We start from the raw sequence: 15,055 nt of genomic DNA, 5'->3' as shown, positions 1-15,055 counted from the left end.
TGCTTGTGATGAATGTGGAAAAAGATTTAACGTAAAGTCTAGTTTAAAGAGACACATGAAAAGCCACAAAGGTGAACGACCCTTTAGTTGTGATATTTGTGGAAAAAGACTCGCCTTGAAGTCTAGTTTAAAGAGACACATGAAGATCCACATGGAAGACCAACCTTATCTGTTTGTGGGGAAAGAGCTACTTTAAAGTCTTTTTTTAAGAAACTCCTGAGAATGCACAAAGGTGAAAACCTTTAGGTTGTGATGGCTGTGGGATCCACACAGGAGGAACTGAAAGACTCTGAAAGTTGTTTTTAAGCAGATGCTTAAAAACATGCATTTTAGTTGTGATGTTTGGAAAAACATTTTCCTCCAAGTTAAAGATATACTCGAGAATTAGGGCTGGAGATTTATTGTATTATCATTTATAGTAATAAATCTCTTAGTATAGAAATTACAATGTTTTTCTTTAATGATTTTAACCCCCCCACACCCCTCAAAAAAACCCTATCTGTATTATTGGGTTTGTTAGTTTTACTATTTTCTCCACTGTTTGTTCAATGAAAACATCAATAAATATTCATTTGAAAATGTGATTTAGTGTATTTACTGTTTCTATCTAAGGAAACCCAGCAGGTTGCATCAAGTTATTGACCTGCAGCTTTCTGGCAGGTGGAGCTTCTCTGGAGAGAAAAAGAAAACAAAAAATAACGGAACAACAGAGCTTTGTGTCTGATAATTCATTAAAGAACATGACTGTTACACTGAGAGGTGTGGAAAGAACAGTGACCTGCGGTGAGGTTCATAGCTGGTGAGGCACCGACTTAATTTTAATCGGATTTACAAATCGAGACCCCCTGCATGTTATTGTTTACATAAGGAAATTTTGAGCATGTATACAATGCTGGAGGGCAAAAAGGCTATTCCTGTACATGCCATCCATGGCCGCGCCACCGCAGAATAATTCCGTGATCTCAAACAAACTTAGACATGTAGATATTATTAATTTCGTGCTGTGCTTAACGGCAAAGGGAGAAACCGTTAAAGTACAACTCAAAACCACGTCTTTCTCGCTCTCTGTATCAGCGCAGCTACTGTATTGCTAGCTCGATGTTATCGTCTCTTACTCTGCAGTTGTGGAGTCACAATGTCTGGGTTCATGAGCGCCCCCTGCGATGAGGCATTAGAACTGCTTGCCTCACCTCGAATTTGTTCTCTGCCGTTATGATCACACGTCAGCACACGAAACACGTTACACACACAGTTGGTGACAATAAAAACACAGTACATTAAATGCATAATGTGTGGAAAATCAGTTCATACATTAAATATTTTTAACCATTTTATTGCCGGCATACAGACAGGAGGAGCATGATCTCATAGAGTGGCAACCGGTGCAGTTAGTGAGAGGTTGCACAATCCCAGGTGAGGCTCAGCTCGCTGCTGCCTCACTGGCTTCGCTTCCAAGCATTTGAACGGGAAAATGCGAAAATTCAGCAACTTTGAAGAAAAAGAACATAATTTTTGGTTAAATGAAAAATAGGTACTTTGTAGTACAAACCACAGGGTCAAAATATCTTTATAAATGATTTTATTATTAGATATTTTTCCACGATTACAGGTGAGGCTCTGCACGTCACTGGGAAAGAAGAATTCAGTCAAACTTTGGCTGTTCGGCTAACAAAGCTTATTTATTGAATCACTTGCACCAAAGCAGCTTTCAAAATGACAGCCCTTACATCCAGCAGTTAAACCCCGCCTTCTCTTTTTATCCTGGCCAATCAAACTGCAGCTCTTCCCATAAAAGTGCTGGGTTTGAGGGGCCTCCTCTTTAGCAGAAGCCCAAGATGGCTGCTGCAAAGGACAAACCCAGAAGGTAGCAAACATTTCACAGACCAAGACTCAGTTACACAGTTAGAATTCAAAATGTTAAAGAAAAACTTACTCCTTTGCGGAGCCGCGAATTGAACTTTTATTAATATCAGAGCAGAGTGGTTTTGCCCACTAGTGGATAACTACTTTATCAAGTAGTTATATCAAGTATAACTACTTGATATAGTTATATCAAGTATAACTACTTGATAAAGTTATAGCATTTACATACTACATTCACTTCTGGTGAGTACTTTCACATTAAGAGCGATAGAAACGCTTCAATTTCTTTTGTTGGCTTTCATATGAAATAGTAAATTTTACTTTTGTTGTTTCCTGTCTGAAACAATAAACTTTTATTGGAAAGCAGCAAATAAATAAATAAAAAAACAGGTTTTGTTGGCTCTATTATTATTATTATTATTATTAGTAGTAGTAGTATTAGTATGATTAGTATTATTATTATTATACTTTCTCAAAATTACACAGTTAATTTTTTTGGAGGATTTTTATTGAAATGTGTTTAGTTTTATTTTCACATACAAATCCTGTAGTGACTTTGATTTAACATTAATTAAGCTGATTTTTGTTACTTTATAAAATGAAAATTAGAACAAATAAAGATAAACAAATAATCTGGTTGAACATTTAATATGAAGAATATCTGCAGCTATGATATTTCACCACGAGAGGGCAGTAAGACCTAAAGAAACAAAACTATAGTTTTCTAAACAGTTTCTGTTTTTTGAAATATAGAAATATAGAAACCTTCACCTGAGTCAGCTCTCGGTTTTTAATGTCACCTGGAAGCGGGCGGAGCCTCAGGTGAGTCAGCTCTAGTTAGGTTTGGATCAGAACCGATTCAGACTCCATGTAGCAGCAGAGCAGAGTGTGGATCAGGTGAGTTTTCACTTCTTCTTGTTTTCCTCTCTCTGGAGGAACCAGAACTCGGCCCAGTTCTCTTTCAGAACCAAGCTGCTGGCTTCATGGGGCTGTGGTTCTGGTCGGGTTCTGGTTTCCTGCTGATCAGAACCAAAAAACTCTGACAGCAGATTTTGTCACATGTTAACCTAAAGAAATGATTTAATTTTGTGTGAACACAACATAATTTAGCTAAGTGATCTGTCAATTAAAGAACCAAAATCATCACCTAGCCTTGTTTGCTTGAGGTCATTGAGGCATCTAATCAGTGTACATTCTGCGATTACCATTCTGCGTTCCAAACCCCAGACGTGCAAACTGCATTGTAACAGCAGGAAGGTGCCAATAAAACTTTGCCAATGGATCACTGCATCACAGCAATAACTATTTCAGAATGCTTCCTCTCAATCTGTGGGCCTCATGGGAAAATTCCTCTACTGCAGACAAACTGAGGAGGAGAGAAATGACACCCTGTAAAGAAATTAATCACCGACATTATATCAAGATGTCCAATATAATTGTATTGCGTTATTTGAAAGCAAAACAGATGTATTAATCTGACAATCACAAAACAGTAAGAACTGTTATGCTCTCAAAACACCAGAAAGGTTAAACCATTGAGGATAAATGATCAAAATGACCTTAAAGAACAATAAAAAAACAAAATACATTTCAACACAACTGAAAAATACAAAACAAAACCATGCAACAATTTATCCACATTCTGCCACTATGGTGAACTGAAACGATCACCTGCCATTTTAAGACATACAACCGTAGATATTTCATGCTTTTAATAACGCCCTCTCATTTAAAGAGTTTCCAGTTACATTTTCTGTATCCAAAGTGGTAAACAGTAGAGCTACACTTAAGCTCGAAATACAGTACTGTCTTTTTCACCTTCAATATAATATTCAAATAATCACAGCGAACTATTCTTTAGATGTCATGTATTATCATTCTGTTATTACTTTAGTTCATATTCAGTCTAATTTTAATAGTTAATCAACATTCAGTTGATTAACTGAATGTTAATCAACTGAATTAACATTCAGTTAAAACTGAAAATCACATTATTGTGATTTTCAGTTTAAAGTGTTCTCTTCCTTCTGTGTGTATGAACCTACCTGGAGGTCACATCTGCCTGTTCGTCTTCATGTGAAACAGTTAACTGTGTGTTTCCCAGACCTTGAATTATGTTTCCACAGGTGCCTCCTTACCAACCGGAATACTCCCTGTCTTAGGAACTGCTTGTGTGCAGTAATATTTTGTCTCTGCTGTCTTTTCTTATCGATCCTCCCTCTTTGTTGCTTGATAATAAAAAACAAGCTGTAACCAAGGGTCTTTAGAACGCTCAGTGAACGGCTTAGAGGAGCAGTTTGCTGAGTCTTGTCCTTTTGCAAAAGCTTGGCCATAAAATTCATATACATTGTCTGTGGTTCTTTTATGAAGGTTTGAGAAAAATACCTCTCAATTTCAGTTTTACTCCATCTCTTGTTTTATTGTAAAATCATGCAGTTTTTTTGTAATTACTATTACTAATGCAACTATACTGTAAAACATAAAGTCTTACCAAGTATTTGTCTAGTTTCCAGAGCAAATATCTTAGTCCACTTGAAATTATACAAAACTAACTTGTCGGTAACTGTTCATCAAGAAATATAGTTATTTTGGATATGAGTTTGTAATAGATTGGGCAGCAGATGTCTTTGCTGGCTGTTGGCTATCTTCTGGGCTGTGGGTGGATGAACTGACCGGGGTTTAAGTTTTCTTCTGACGTTGGGGAGCATTGTTGGAGCGTCCTCGCTAGCATTAAGGTGCTGTCCATCTGAACTGAACAATCAGGGAAAGAAGGGCCATAGTCAGGAAAGTGACCAAGAATCTGATGGTCACTCTGTCAGCGCTTCAGTATTCCTCTGTGGAGAGAGGAGCATAACCAGCTGAGCAGAGCACACAATCCTATAATCATAACTAATAAAAGGTGCCAATAAAACACCTAAATGTTTTGATCTTCAAAAGAGGACTTGTCCTAGAAAAAAGAAACCAGAGGTCCAATCTGAGATGACGCCTCTCCGCAGGAAAAGAATCCAACATTTACTAGTCAAAATGTTCACCTTTACAACAAGAACTAAGAAGTTTTGGAAAAATGTATTCTAGATTTCACTTCATCACTTCACATTTTGTTCTTCACTTGACAAGATTGTACTTTTTATTTGTCCTTTGTTTTATGTCAAGTTCTGCTTTCGGCAGGTTTTGTGGTATTTGTAGAAGTTCGAACGCCTGAATTGTCAGAATCTTGTTTGTCACAATGCTGTGTGTCTGAAGTTCAGGGATTTGAAACCTGCTCATGACTTTGTTTTAAAATTTCACATGAACCCGACCTTATGGTATCAGTAGAACTTCGAGGGCCGTGGTTGCTGGGTGCTTGGTTGACACAATGGATTGAGTCTGTGCTTTGGGTCCAGTGATTCTGAGTTTGAAATTCACTTAAAGCTTGTTTTTAAAAAAATCAGATGAAAAACCTACCTGAATTCAAACTTGTGGAATTTGTAGAAGTTTGAGCGCCTTGGTCGCTGGGTGTGGTCCAGTTCTGGAATGCATCAGCATAATTTCCAAATAAGGAAAGGCCTGACATCTGGTCTGTCTCCGCCACTTCCTGTTTTGCTGCATCAAGGTTCTTATCAGAGAAAAGTGGTCTCCTGTAACTGGGGAAAGGAGAAGCTTCCTTCTTTACCGACAGCAGGAGGAGAAGAGAAGCTCTGAAGAACAAGTGAATTACTTCAAGTCTCTCAGAGTTGAAGGTAAAATCACTTTTTACTCATTGAGTTTTTCTCTGTAGTAAGAGACAAAAGTCAGATCTGTTTGATTCTCTGACAGGTTTTTATTCCAGAGTAACTTCCTGTCCCTGCTGCAGCTGTTTACATCGTTTGGTGTCAGCAGCAATAAATGTGTTTATTTTGATTGTTTCAGTTTCTGTGGTGAACAAAGTTACTCTGATGTCTGTCAAAACAAAGGTTGCTGTGGAGGTTTCTGTTCCAACTGAACCATAAAACTTCTTGTTGTCAGTGAACAGAGTCAGAACAAGAGTAGACATGTTTGTAGTTCTTTATGTCTGAGGTCATGAGACTGTTAGATATTATGTTGCTGCTCTTGTTCTACACTTTGTTTTAAAATTCTTAAATGTTTCAGATGATCAAACTGAAATCAGACAAACTGATTATGATTTTATTAACCAAGTTCAATCTTTTATTCATGATGCTATATAATAAATTCAATGTACAAAAGGTTTTTTGGGGGAATTGATAGATGAAATATTTAGATAAAATATAGAAAAATGCATTTTAATCCAAATTGTAAAACAATTGAGTGGCTCAGGATGTGGAACATGAAAAGGCTTCATTTGTGTCTTATTGTTTCTGGAATTAGAAAAATCCAAATTTCTAATTAGACCTGCAAGCAGAAACAACACAGCAATAGAGGGATGTCTCTTGGGAACATTTTGCTCCTGCTTTGACATGTTTAAATTTTTATTAAGTTGTTTTCAGCTTTAAGGAAATGCGGTCAGAACTTTGCAGCAGCTTCAGCCTCTCGGATACAAACTGAAGGTTTTAATGGACCTGCTGAAGTGCAGCTGGTTCTGGGTTAACTGGTCCACTGGCAAGTTGAGCACTAACTGGTTAATGTGCGGTTCTACACCAGTGAACTTTTCGGTGAACTTTTCCATTATGTGTTCTGTTTAACCGAGCATGAAACAGCTCAACCACAATACACAAGATGTGTGAACAGCAGCAGCTGTGATCAACTCTACGCTGACATTTGCAGCGACACTAAGTATTTGAGAACCTCAATGTTCTGGTTCTGATGGACTCAAATAAACCCAGATATTTCATTGTAATTTGTAGAAATTCATTGCAGCCCCAAACATAATGATAACAATTCAGTTCAGCTCATCATTTCCCTATATATGTAATTACATTCTGGCACTTTGCTTTTTTAAAATGTGCAGCCTTTTGACAATGCAGTCAAACCAATCACCTGCATAAACTTTATTATTAATATTTTTTAATCCAAATGAAAAATTAAATTCACATCGCAAGTTAATATTACATAGTTCTGGTGTTTCACACTGTGGATGCAAAACTACATCAGAAAGTTGACCACAGCTGCACTGTTTCTTCTAGCCTCCAGCAGCGCAGCTAATTCACCGTCATCCTGCTGCAAAAGTTACTGCATGTGTTCCTACAACTGCTCCTGATTAAACACATAATTAAACTCCTCCATATTGAGCAGCTCTCTGATAGCAGACAGCATGTCCTCACCTGAGTGAAGTTGGCCCCCCATGTTCTTCAAATCAGACAAAATTGGTGTCAAACGTTGGTGTTGTGTTTGTGCTGGTTTGTGCAGCAAAAATGTTTATTTGTGCCACTTTGGCTTTGAAGATATTTATGAAAGGTTAAAGGTCAAAAGGTCAACCATCCCCCCACCTTCTACAAATCAGACAAAATGGGTGTCAATCAACTCGACTATGTCTGTGCTGGTTTGTACCTCCAAAAATTTCCGTTTGTGCTGCTTTGGCTTTGAAGATATTTATGAAAGGTTAAAAGTCAAAAGGTCAACCAGTCTCCCCACTTTTAAACACAAACAATCACCAACTTAGCTGAGCTGAGTTTCTGTAAATAAATCAATAAATTTAAATGTGAGCGGGAGCGGGGTTACCTTTGATGACCTCTAGAGAACATTTTTCTTAATATCTTTACAATTATAGCAGCACAAATGAAAATGTTTGCTGCACAGACGTAGCACAAACGTTTGACACCAATTTTGTTTGATTTCATAAAAGTGGGGGGCCGGTTAACCTTTTGACCTTTAACCTTTCATAAATGTCTTCAAAGCCAAAGCAGCACAAATGAAAATGTTTGCTGTACAAACCAGCACAGACGTAGCACAAATGTTTGACACCAATGTTGTCTGATTTGAAGAAGGTGGGGGGGCCAATTTCACTCAGGTCATGTCCGCAGCTAAACTTTAAGCTGTTTTGGAGTAGTCAGTGACGTAAATGATGAGCCAAATGGTTTTGGTGCCGTATCCTGATCAGGGATAGAACCATATCCTGATTCTAACCCTGAAGTAGGTACTAGAACCTGAGAAAAAGTCGGGCCAGATCTGCTCATGGAAAATTAATCTGGCCGAGGCGGACCGGTTGGAGGCGCTTTAGTGGAAAAGCCTTAAAGTATTCTCTGAGGTTCTGGTGTGAAGTCATGCTTCTGTTAGCAGGTGATGCTGTCTTGCTGCTGTGTTACCATGGCAGCAGTTGCTGTTCTGCTCCTCTTGTGATGCTTATGTTTAGATTGATGTTAAAAAGAGAAGTTTTCACTGAATTATGAGGACCTTTCCTTTATAAATCACAATTTGATGTAAACAGCAGCTGCTGGTCCGCCTGTGACCTCCCACCTATCCATCCATTTTCTTTACACCCTTGTCCCTTAGTGGGGTCGGGAGGGGTGCTGGTGCCTATCTCCAGCTAACATTCAGAGCGAGAGGCGGAGTACACCCTGGCAGGTCGCCAGTCTGTCGCAGGTCACCTTCCATAAATACATTTTAATGTAAATCAATCAATCAAATTTTATTTGTATAGCACATTTCAGCAGCAAGGCATTTTAAGGTGCTTTACATAATTAAAAACAAAATAAAAACAGCATCTGACATTGAATAAACAGTAAGAAAGAGAGAGATTTTGGGAAAAAAAATAATCATTATAAATACCAGGAAGACTACCACCATGGGAAACAATAACCATGGCAACAATCCTTACTTTTAGCAGTATACAGTATACACTTATTTTTTACTGTACTGTTTAAGTATTTCTATATTCGCTTGTATTTGTTTTATATATAGGTTATATTTTTTATATTGGATTCTGTTCTGTCCTCTGAACTGCTGTAATTATGCAAATTTTCCTGCTGCGGAATTAATAAAGGAATATCTTGACAAAAATTAGTGATTTGAATTAAAAAACTGTTTTAGACTATTTCTTTTTACAAAATAAAGTATTCCATTACAAAAAGAAATGTATTATAATTCCAAAAGTTTTGACCACAATCTCTTAAAATTGAGATTAGTTATTGTTTGTTTGAATAATATTGAGACAAATTTACCCCTGTAGTATTATTATTTTTTGATTAGAAATAAAGTAAGAAATATAAGACTTTTTTTCATTAATTTTAAAATCTTTTGCATGTTTTTTTTTTGTTTCAGTATTTTACCAGCGCTAAAATTACCAAATAGCTTTTAACCCAATTAAATCCAGGACATGTTGTCCTGTTACTGTCTTTTATCAGTAAATAACATTCTGTAGTTTTGTAGTTTTCTCCTGCCTTATCTCACTGTAGTTTAAGTTTTTCACTACTTAGATTTATTTTCTTCTGTATTGTAATGTTCCTTTTTCTGTTTACAATTGAACTAGGCAGAAAATTATTTTGAAAATTTCAAAATTTCAGAAAATTTCAATTGTAAATAGGTAGAAAATCTGAGCAGGTCGCCAACAACATGAAATAATAACTAAACTCTGAATTCCTCAGAAATGACTTATTATCACTTATTATTATTATTAAATAATAAGTCATATTATTTAAAATTAAAAGTTAAAAATAAATAAATTCAAATTAAACAAAAGTACAGATTACGAGTAATCCACTTAACGAAACAATTTCTATTTAAAAATTTAGTTAAAAAAAGAACTGATTATATTTTCTGTCCAGTTTCCTCACGGTATTACTCAGATCTGGAAAAAAAACAAAACAAAGAAAAACAGCATGTTAAGAGATAAACTGTTGTAGAAGAAAAACCGGTGATAAAAGGATTCTTGTTCTGGGTTGAGAGTCACAAGTCACTGAGTTCAGACTTTGCTCAGGATGGTTGTAGTCTTCCCAGTCACAGGTTGAAATTGAGACTCGCATGTTGTCAATCAGGTGTTTCCTCTCTGCTGGAAAACAAACAAAGCAAAAGTTAGAAAGATGCACTACATGGACATCATATAAATTCAGCATTTGCTTAAATGTTTGTTTCACCTTTGTTGACTTGCATATGGAGACTGGTACTTCAACCAGGTGGTGTGATCATTTCTGACTGAAAACTCAGTAGTTCTTAAACCTTTGTTTGTTGTCGACAGGTCTGATCTTCTCTGCAACCTGACAAAATACTGTTGTTTCAGGTAATTTTCTATCTTCTTCCTTCCTTTTGGGAGAAACATTTTTCTCTTTACAATTTTTTGCTTTTTGATCTAATTCAGGATAGATGACACAAGAACAATAACTCAATGCAGAAAGTCAAACAGAAAAAATTCCCAAAAATTCAAAAACAAAGGTTTGATCATTTAAAAAGTGAACAGCCTTCATTTGGTGTGTATATCACCATCAGTTGTTTAGATTTGAGCTTTATATATCTTGTTATAATTCCATGTTCATGAGGAGTCATTTCTTCATGAAAACATGTTTGCGATAACCTCAGATCTCCATGGCAACCATTCAGTAGCGCTTCAATGCTTCCTCATGCAACGCGTCACCTTTCTGACTACAATGTGTTTTTTATGATAGATACTGTCAATATTGTCGGAGTGCTGTACTTGGAATGCTGATTGGTCAGTTGCTGACAAGTGCCCTGGAATGATTGGGGGAGGATTGCTCTATGTCAGCATGGGGGCGGAGCCGGCGTCATGTCAATTGTGAAGTTGAAAGAAACTGATGAACAGTTTTCAGGTTTTCAATCAAATTATTCATCAATCTTCACTTCAGTCCAGGCTGCAGGTGGTTCAGTTGTTGAAAGCTGATCAAGCTGTGAAGAAGCAACAGCGCCCTCTGGAGGAACAACAATATAATGACATCAGAACCTGGTGGATCACCTCCAGGAATTTAGGGGTCCATGACAAAACATGAGAACATCTTGTCTGACATGTCACATGTGCTCACATTAGAAAATGTTCTCATGAATTCAGGGAGAAGGTTTAGGGTTTCTCTGTGTAAATATAACCGTCTGAAACATTCATTTGTACCCTGTCCCTAACCAAGTCTCCAGCAGTCTGATAAATGGCCGACCAGCAGGGCCTGAACTGAGTAGTAGGAGGCCCAGTGATGATCAGGAGTAGCATGTAGAGGATCTATTGTATGTATTTTGAAGTACTGTTTTTATTGTTACTGTTGTACTACAGCCTTTCCCGTACTTCCTAGACAAATTTCACCTAAGGGAGACCAATAAATTATCTTATCTACTTTTTCCTGCAATAATTAAAAATTCTTTAAACAAAAGAAAATAACTGTAATTTCCCAGTAAATGACTAGAATAATATACATGAAATGTGAAAACAGGCAAGGAATTGATATTAACTCTCCAAATATTTTCATTATTTTATTAACCTTTTTCTTTTCCCTGCCATTTTTGAAGCCCTTCATTCAACTTTGAAAGAAATTATTCTCAACGGTCTCTCAAAATATAATGAAATATTTTGTATCGATCATTTGTTCTACAATAAACAGTTTAGTCTTTAAATTAATCTTAACTATGAAACAATTTGTAGAGTAAAAATATTTTAACTTGATGGGTTAAAAAATAACTCATCTTGTTATTTTACCAGTAAAAGTTTAAAAAAGGACAGAAATTGAATTTAAAGTTCAAATAATTGTATAATATTCCTTTTTTTTTTTTACAAAAACAAAACAATTAATCGCAGTTTTGTGATTAAGTGCAATAATACATTTATTATTAATTCTGCACCTTTAAAAACTCTTGAGATCGGCACAGGTGATAAGAAAGACAAGATGAGGTTTTCTATTTTCTGTCAGTGAAAATTTTGTCTTTTTGCTGCTTTTTTTCCAGCAAACTGCAGATTTGCTGGAGAAAACTGGAGATACCAAGTTTTTACAACAATTTTGCTGAAAATTGAAGAAAAATAAAGAAAATCAACAAGTTGCTTGTATTTCTTTACCTTTAATCTTTTTTTCCAATTCAAGGCATGTTAACAGTTTGAATCTTTGCAAGACATTTTTGTTATTCAAAATGATGTGATTTTATTTATTGGATCAGATTACTGGGGGTCATAAGCTCCGTCATCCCCTGCTGACCTCAGACTGAGCTTCTGGCTTTAGATGAAGAATTGATCTGAATCAGGGAAACTTGGCTTCATGTTGATTTTTCCTAATTGGAATAAGATGATTTTTTTCCTATGCGTTAATGTTGACTTTTCTTTTTAGCTTTTTCTTCTTTTTGCCCAGGTGGCTTTCATTTGAGTGGTTAGACAGGAAAGTAGGTAATGAAAGAAGGGGAAGACATGCAGCAAAGGTCATCAGGCCAGGGCTCGAAACTGTGACGTCCACATCGAGGACGAAGGCCTCCATGCATGGATTCTGCTTTACCCTGGCACCACCACAATATCCCTAATGTTGATTTTACTTATTATTTCCCTGAACCTAAAATTGAATATTTGGACCAAAATTCAACACTGAATAAAGAAATTTTGCCACCTTGCAATCCAGGAGTAATCTGATTTAAAGCCAGAATAGTTTTCTGTTGTTCTGGCTTTAAAACCTAAAGGAAATCAGATTCTAGAATGACTGACAGGGACATTGTCCCTTATGAAGTAAAATGTGACAAATTGTTAATATTAATAAATGATTTTCTTTTATATAGTCAGTTTGCATACCAACATAGCTTCCATAGTTGCATATGTTTTTCTGGTGGGGTTTGTGTGTTTTAAACAAGTATTTTCCAGCTCTAATCTGGCATTTTTAGTTTCCATTCCAACTTTCTGAGAGCAAAGTAAATAAATTATGAAATAAAGCCTGAAATATAATGAATCCTTCATATTTTCCAGATGAAAGATGGCGCAGCAGCAGGAAGTCCAGCAGGAAGTGGATTTAGGTAAACGATCAGAAGCAGAAATGAACCATCATAAAGGAACAAACTGACCAATCACAGCCTGTGTTGCTGCCATGTGATGAAGCTCAGCCTCAGTGTCTTTATTGTTTTCATGCTTCCTGTTCAGTGAAGCTCTGGTGGAAACATTGTGAGTTTCTGTGAAACCTGAAGGTAAAAACTGAACTCAGATGGAAACTAAATGGAACCGAAGTGAAGAACAGGCCAGCAGCTCTGATACTTCAGGAATATTTACTATATACACTAATTAACAAGCACGACCAGAGAAGGGTGTGGGGGATGGGGTCGTGCCCTTTTTGAGTTTTTTTTTTTCCCCAATATTTTATTTTTATTTATTTTTTAAATCTGTCTGTCAGAAGGCCTGCTTGTGCCCCTCAGCAATAAAGTTTAGCTAAATATAATAATTTATTAAAATAAACTAGTCTGGCTGCCCTCAGTCTAATAATGACTCTCAGTTCCTCCATGCTGTTCAGACATCGGTTCCATGGTAAGAAGGAGGGGCAGATCTGTGCCTCTAACTATCAAATTATGGGCAAGAATATCCCGTCCCGTCAGCAGTGGCTTTAACCCACCTGGTAGAAATGGTAAGGAGAAGCAGAGTGAACAGTCAGCAGGTGGTGAAGCCACCTGGTGGTGATATGTTGTGAAGCCCATTTAGAGTTCACAACATATCACATAAACATCAGAGAAAATACTGTAGCAATAATTAGAACCGCAGCATAAAGCCAAACATGCCACAATTAAATGAATCAAAATGTCCCAAAAGCATCGGCGGACGGATATAGAGGCCACCAGGGGATTCCAGGTAGATTCAGAGATGCACGTCGCAGCAGCAGTCCAAGGTAATAAGGAGCCTTATTACCTTGGACTGGTAATAAGACCCCACCTAAATCCCCTCCTACTAAGATCCTCAGCATCGCTAACATGTTTAAATATAAATAAGGTGAATGTGAGAGGGAGACCAGGTTTATTGGCCGAGTTTAAAATCAATCACTGATTATTGGTTATTTGCTGTGATGCATTTGTGAACAAATGAGCTCAAACACAAAGATTACGCCATACTGTAGCCATGGTAACAGAGCAATCAAACTATCAAGATGATTCTTTAAACTTTTACAAAGTAAACTTCCCAATTAAATCAAATGTATAATTTTTTTCTCAGATGAATGTATTAAATAAAATGTAATAACATTGTCAAATGAATGCTACAGGTTTAGATCTTTGGTCTGTGTTACAATTCAACCATCTCTGAATGTCTTTAGGGGCCCTGAATGGCCCCTACCAGCAGCTACTGAGTTTTCTTTGCCTTGATATCTCAGTCTTATGATTCTAGATCTCAGAGGTGCTAACATCAAAAAATTATATAGTTAACCCCTTTGAGCTTTTTTGATCTATAAATCAGTTTGCAGCCAAGTTGTTCTAGAGGTTAAACAGTCAGATATTATTAAGGCTTAATCAGTAAAATAGCAGAAAATTTGCTTATTTCATAACTTCACAACTGTTGGGATTTGAGTTTTTCTGTGTGCTTATTTGAGATTTCTGTGTCTAGCGAGTCTCCATGTTTGTCCTGTTTTCCCCTTGATTGTTCCCAAGTGTGTCTCATTCCATACCCTCCCTGTGCATTTAAACCCACCTGTGCGCCTTGTCGGGTCCTTGTCTTGTGTTGCTGTTCGTTTGTAGTGTCGTAGCACAAGTCGCATGTTCCTGTCCATTCGTTGAACCTGTTGCTACCAGTGTTTTGGAACCATTTTTCATCATTAATAACATTCATCACTGCAACCTTGGGTCCTAAGCATTTCTGCCTCACCACCGTCACCACACAAAACATGACAATAAGCTTTGACCTTCTCTCCTCTGGTCTGTTTAACAGCTTCAGTCTCAGATCAGATCAGCCTCCAGGACTGTCAGCAGCAGAAACAGAAACATTAAACCTGTTGGGGAAAATAAACTACATTTGCTTTACGTTGTCCCTGTATGATGGCAATGATATACTAGGATCCTATTAAATTCTTGATTAATGTGGGTTGTTATGTTGTTGTACGGTGTTTTAAGATCTTGTTCAATGTGCCCGTTTTTAACTTTGAGCCTTTCCAAAGGTCTCTGCATGGCCCTGATAATTAAATTATCCAGTAATCACATAATTTATTACTAACTTATTTCAGATGGAAAGACCTGCTGTACCTTTTATTCCAATATTTGGTGACAGAGATGATAAAGCTTAGAAATGGAGGTGAAAACCTGATGATAATGGAAAAGAAAGAGAAAAGTGAGGGAAATGTTAATCATTCAATATTTTCATCACAATATTCATCAATAATATCAGAGTTTCCTGTTTTTCTAAAATAGTGCA

The 15,055-nt window shown here is 36.8% G+C and overlaps 2 long non-coding RNA genes across 2 annotated transcripts in view; one reads left to right on the top strand and one right to left on the bottom strand.

The window, feature by feature from the left end:
* Window positions 1-762: 762 nt before the first annotated feature.
* Window positions 763-15,055, bottom strand: part of LOC107834713 (uncharacterized) — a 16,340-nt gene continuing 2,047 nt past the window's right edge. The window contains exons 2-3 of the long non-coding RNA XR_001660523.1: window positions 1,776-1,780; window positions 763-845 (exon numbers count right to left, since the gene is read on the bottom strand). This is a non-coding gene — a long non-coding RNA (uncharacterized LOC107834713). The remainder of the gene's footprint in view (window positions 846-1,775; window positions 1,781-15,055) is intronic.
* LOC103131203 (uncharacterized) lies at window positions 5,456-14,636 on the top strand. Its single transcript, XR_475337.2, has 3 exons — window positions 5,456-5,582; window positions 9,950-9,991; window positions 12,644-14,636. It is a non-coding gene; the product is annotated as an uncharacterized LOC103131203 (long non-coding RNA).

This window comes from Poecilia formosa, unplaced genomic scaffold (genome assembly GCF_000485575.1).
Source record: "Poecilia formosa unplaced genomic scaffold, Poecilia_formosa-5.1.2 Scaffold729, whole genome shotgun sequence".
NCBI lineage: Eukaryota > Metazoa > Chordata > Actinopteri > Cyprinodontiformes > Poeciliidae > Poecilia > Poecilia formosa.
This window is presented reverse-complemented; position numbering and strand designations above follow the sequence as displayed.